The sequence below is a fragment of the Hylobates moloch genome, unplaced genomic scaffold (genome assembly GCF_009828535.3).
Source record: "Hylobates moloch isolate HMO894 unplaced genomic scaffold, HMol_V3 SCAFFOLD_5688, whole genome shotgun sequence".
In the NCBI taxonomy this organism is placed as follows: Eukaryota; Metazoa; Chordata; class Mammalia; order Primates; family Hylobatidae; genus Hylobates; species Hylobates moloch.
In genome coordinates, this window is record NW_026657963.1 from 1 (window position 1) to 4,443 (window position 4,443).

Genomic DNA, 4,443 nt, shown 5'->3' on the forward strand with positions numbered 1-4,443 from the left:
TTTTTTTTTTTTCCGACCCGGCCGGCCTGCTCGCTCGTGTCAGCTGCGGGTGGGTGTGGGGGTGGGGGTGTCAACGAGCGGGGACGGCGATGGGGGACGGGTCTCGCAGCCGCCGCGTGCGGCTCCGAAACGCAGACCAAGTCCGTGGGCGCCCCGCTCCTGCGCTCTGAGCCACCCCACAGGCTCGCACTTGGGGTCCGGCCCCATGGGCTGGTAGGGAGGCTGGAGTGCGAGAAAGGAGCGGAGGAGCGCTGTGGCAGAGCCGCAGCTGGCTGACCCTGGAGAAGGCGCGCTGGGTGTGGCTGGGACGGCCCGGGCCGCGGCTTCCCGCGTGGGGATCCGGTGTGGCGCAGAGCTGGTCCCGGCGGGGCCTGGCGTTTGTGGGCGCGTGACGGGGATATAGGGCTTCCGCTGGTGATTCCTCGTCGGCTGTCTTTCCGGGTTTGGACTCGCCTGCCAGGCTCTGTGCAGGGTTCCCCGCTGCCTCTGGCCGGCGGGCGTCCGGGCTGCAGGTGGGCCGGCCGGCAGGTGTTAGCGGGAAGGGAGCAGGAGTAGCGAGGTGGGATCGGCGACGTGGCTAGGGTGTCGGGAGAATGGAATGCGCGGCCGGGGTCCGAGGGGTCGGAGGAAAGCACAGGATGTTGGATGGCGTGCCTCTGGTGGGAGAGGTGTGTGCGGCTCCAAGAGCGAGTCGCTCGCTGCTGTTCAGCGGTCAGAAGTTGGAGGGTGAAACGGGCGGGCTGTGCACGCCAGGACGCCTCTGGGCAGCGCAGCGGCGATTCAAGGCGGTGGGCGGTGGGCGGTGGGCGGAGGCCGGTGGGAGGAAGGTGGGAAAAGGAGGAATAGGGGAAGAATCTGTGCTGTGTCTGCTTGGGCGAGTGAGGAGAAGGAGGGCGGAGGAGATGGGCAGGGAAGAGCGTGGAAGGTGGTCGCGGTCGCTCGCTGTGTGTGGGGCCAGGGAAGAGGGCGTGTGAGGTGGTGTGGAGGGCGTCTGTCCCAAGGGCAATTGGTAGGGGGTCGCGGGCGCTGGCGCATGGTCCTGGGCTGTTTCTGCGACAGCCGGCGGGTGGGCAGGAAGCACGGACGTGCCTGAGAAGCGGCGGCGTTTTGGAGGCTTGCTTCAAGGGGGCTGGAGTTTGGAGAGTGGGCAAGGGCTCAAGGCAGGAACCGGCCCAAGGTGCTCCAGGGTTGCGATGGGCGTTGCCCTCCGGCGGGCGGGCCAAAATGTCGGCTTGTCAGGAGTGGGATTCGAACCCACGCCTCCAGGGGAGACTGCGACCTGAACGCAGCGCCTTAGACCGCTCGGCCATCCTGACGGCGCGCCGGGGCGCGTCGCCGCTGGCATGGCTGGGACCCGGCGCGAACGCCTGCGCCCTTGGCCCGCGCCTGCCTGGGTTCGGTGCGCAACCGACGGACCGCGCGGGCAGAGCGGGCGCCAAGTGAACGTAGCCGGCCGGCGTTGGCGTGGACACAAACGGTCCGCGTCGGGCCGGCCGCCGCCGCCGCACGCCCCAGCCCCCGAGCCTCCGCTAGCCGAACCCCGCAGGGCGCGCGCCCACCACGTCCTAGGAGCAGCGGCCTGACTGTTTCGCCCGCGCCTCTTCCTGCCCCGGCGCGATCCCCGCGTTGGAGACAGCAGGCAGGGCGCACGGGGAGGTTCCACGCCGCTCGGGTACGAGTCGAGGTCCGGCTCCGGGTCCCAGTGGGATGGCAGGGTGCTTTGTTGGGTGTCGGGGAAGGTCGCGCCAACGGTGGCGGGTGGCGGGTGGCGGGTGGCGGGTGACGGGTGGCGGGTGGCGAGTGGCGGGCGGAGGGTGGAGGGTGGAGGGTGGAGGGTGGAGGGTGGAGGGCGAGCACGCGCCGGGCCCCTGCGGTCGAGGGAGGGGATCAAGGCAGGGCTAGGCGTCCGTGGTCGGAGTGCGGTCTGGCGTCCCGGCGACGGTCGCCGTCGTCCTCGTTAGTATAGTGGTGAGTATCCCCGCCTGTCACGCGGGAGACCGGGGTTCGATTCCCCGACGGGGAGGCAGCCGTCCTTTTTGGGCCGCCGCCTCGGACCCAGCCTGTGGGCCCTCCTTCTCCTTCCTCCGCCCTCCAGCTAGTCGCAGGGCGCCCTCTCGGGCCTGGCCTGCCTGGCCCCTTGGCCCCCTGGGCCCTCTGGGCCCCCTTGGCCTCCTGGGCCCCCTTGGCCTCCTGCCTTTTCTTCCCGCCCGCGGCTTGGTCGCCGCAGCCGGGCGGCCTCCTGTGGGCCCCAGGGCGCCCAACGAGCTGCCGGCCCAAAGTGGGTGTCGGAAGAGGCTTTCTGCGACGCACAGGGCCCGGCGCCCGGTGGGAGGCGGAGGAGTGAGGACCCTGTGGGCGCCGGCCGTGTCCCCGCCGGGCACCTGGAGGGGAAGGGCTCTGGCGGCCCGGGGCGGCGAGGGAGCGAGAGCGCCCCCAGAGGCAGGCGGGCGGAACGTGGCAGCCGCGCTCGCTTTGCACCGGTGGGGCGCGGGGCGGCCTTTGCCGGGGCCGTGGCAGCGCCGAGCTGCGGGCGGGCGGACCGGGCGTCGGGGCCGGCTGCCCCGGGCGTCGGCGGCGCGCCGGTGGGAGCCCCGGGCCGGCGTGGCGGGGCTGCCCGCGCCGTGCGGCGTTGGTGGTATAGTGGTGAGCATAGCTGCCTTCCAAGCAGTTGACCCGGGTTCGATTCCCGGCCAACGCAGCGGGCCGACCTTTTGCGGAGGTCCCAGGCGCGGAGCTCGTGTCGCAGCTTGGCCTGTGACTGCGTGCCTGTGCGCCCGGGAAGGAGGCGCGCGGTGTTTGCAGGGTGTGCTTCCAACAGGGCCAGAGCTGCTGGTGAGGGCAGGCCGATTGCCGCCGGCGTCGCGGGGGCTGGTTGCGGGTGTTTGTTTTAAACCGAAGCAGGGGACGGGCGCCACGGTAGCGCCCAGTGCTGGGGCCAGAGGCGCTGGGGCCAGGAGGCGCCAGCCAGGCCGTGGAGCCGTCCCTCCCTGGTGGTCTAGTGGTTAGGATTCGGCGCTCTCACCGCCGCGGCCCGGGTTCGATTCCCGGTCAGGGAAGCCTTCCTTCTTTGGCTCTGCCTGCCGACTGCCAGGCCCCTTCACACCTCCCCTTTTGACCGACAGGCTCGCTTCGTTCTCCCGCGCCTCAGCCACAACCTCCGGCGGCCTCCACGTGCGCCCCAGCGCTCCCCGCCTACCTCCACCCATCCGTCCTTTTGGCCTCGCTGGCGCCACCTTCGCAACATCAGCTTCACAGCTCTTCCTTGTCAGGTGCTCACCTCGCTCCCACTCTTTCTCAGCGGCAAAGCCCACTGGCCAGGTCAGGCTTTCTCCTCCCATGGCCGCCAGGTGACCCGCCACCACCACCACCACCACCACCGCCGCCACCCTCGCACTCTCGTCTGGCCACGGAATGGGCCAGGACTCTCGAGCAGAGCGGCTTCCGCCAAGCCAAGCCGGGTGGCTGACGGGCCACTTCTCTCTCGGCCGCGGGGGATCTGCGCCTCATGGTTGGGCCACCCGCCAGAGCCACTCATGCCAGCAAGCGCACTGGCTCTTCCAAGGCGTGCCGGACCCCGAGCGCGGGATCCGCGATTGGGCTCCACGGGTGTCAGCGGCTTTGGTAGAGAGGGCAGCGGAACTTGAGGAGCCGAGACCGGGGCCGTGGCGCTGGGGAGGCAGAGCTGCGACAGTCACTCTGGCAGCATGACTAATGTTTTTCTTCATGCGGACATGACATCGATGGGATTCCTGTGACGTGTGGTAACGCGTGTAGATTGCGTAGTGATCGATGATCAACTGAGGGGATGTAGGGCATCCATCCCGTGGGTATCTGTCATCTCTACCTGTTGGGAGCATCTCAGGTGCTGTCTTCCAGGAGCTCTTCGGAAACACACACTAATACATCGTTGTTACCCCTAGCCGCCCTACTCTGCCATAGAACATTATTAGAACGCATCCCCTCCATCTAAACGCATGCTCGTACCCATTTCACCAACCTCTCTTCACCCCAGTCACCCACACACGCTCTCCAGACTCTGGTGTCTATCGTTCTACTCTCTACCTCCACAAGGTGAACTTTTGGAGCTCCCGCGATTGGAGTAAGGACCTGCCCTCTCTGTCTTTCTGTGCCCGGCTCATTTGATGTTCCATCCTGACCTTTAGCTCCGCCTCCGTTGCTGCAGACGAGAGGATTGCGTTCTTTTTTTATGGCCAAATAGTATTCCACGGTGTCTCTATGCCACATTTTTGTTAATCCATTTCCCGGCTGATGGACACTTAGGTTGTCTTAGCGACATCTTCCCTACTTGCACGTCCTTTATAGGCTCTCTGCAAGAAGAAAAACATGGCTCTTTTTGCCCGAACTCGCAGGCCGTCAGACCTTATGGTTGGCTTCCCCTGTTCCCTAAAAACCGCTGTTATTCTATTCTTTCTCACGGTGCAC

At 67.4% G+C, this 4,443-nt stretch overlaps 4 non-coding genes across 4 annotated transcripts; 3 read left to right on the forward strand and 1 right to left on the reverse strand.

The window, feature by feature from the left end:
• Window positions 1-1,233: 1,233 nt before the first annotated feature.
• TRNAL-CAG (transfer RNA leucine (anticodon CAG)) lies at window positions 1,234-1,316 on the reverse strand. Its single transcript has one exon. It is a non-coding gene; the product is annotated as a tRNA-Leu (tRNA).
• A 635-nt stretch (window positions 1,317-1,951) lies between these two features.
• TRNAD-GUC (transfer RNA aspartic acid (anticodon GUC)) lies at window positions 1,952-2,023 on the forward strand. Its single transcript has one exon. It is a non-coding gene; the product is annotated as a tRNA-Asp (tRNA).
• Window positions 2,024-2,626: 603 nt separating this feature from the next.
• On the forward strand, window positions 2,627-2,698 carry TRNAG-UCC (transfer RNA glycine (anticodon UCC)). Its single transcript has one exon. It is a non-coding gene; the product is annotated as a tRNA-Gly (tRNA).
• Window positions 2,699-2,984: 286 nt separating this feature from the next.
• Window positions 2,985-3,056, forward strand: TRNAE-CUC (transfer RNA glutamic acid (anticodon CUC)). The gene has a single exon. It is a non-coding gene; the product is annotated as a tRNA-Glu (tRNA).
• Window positions 3,057-4,443: the final 1,387 nt, after the last annotated feature.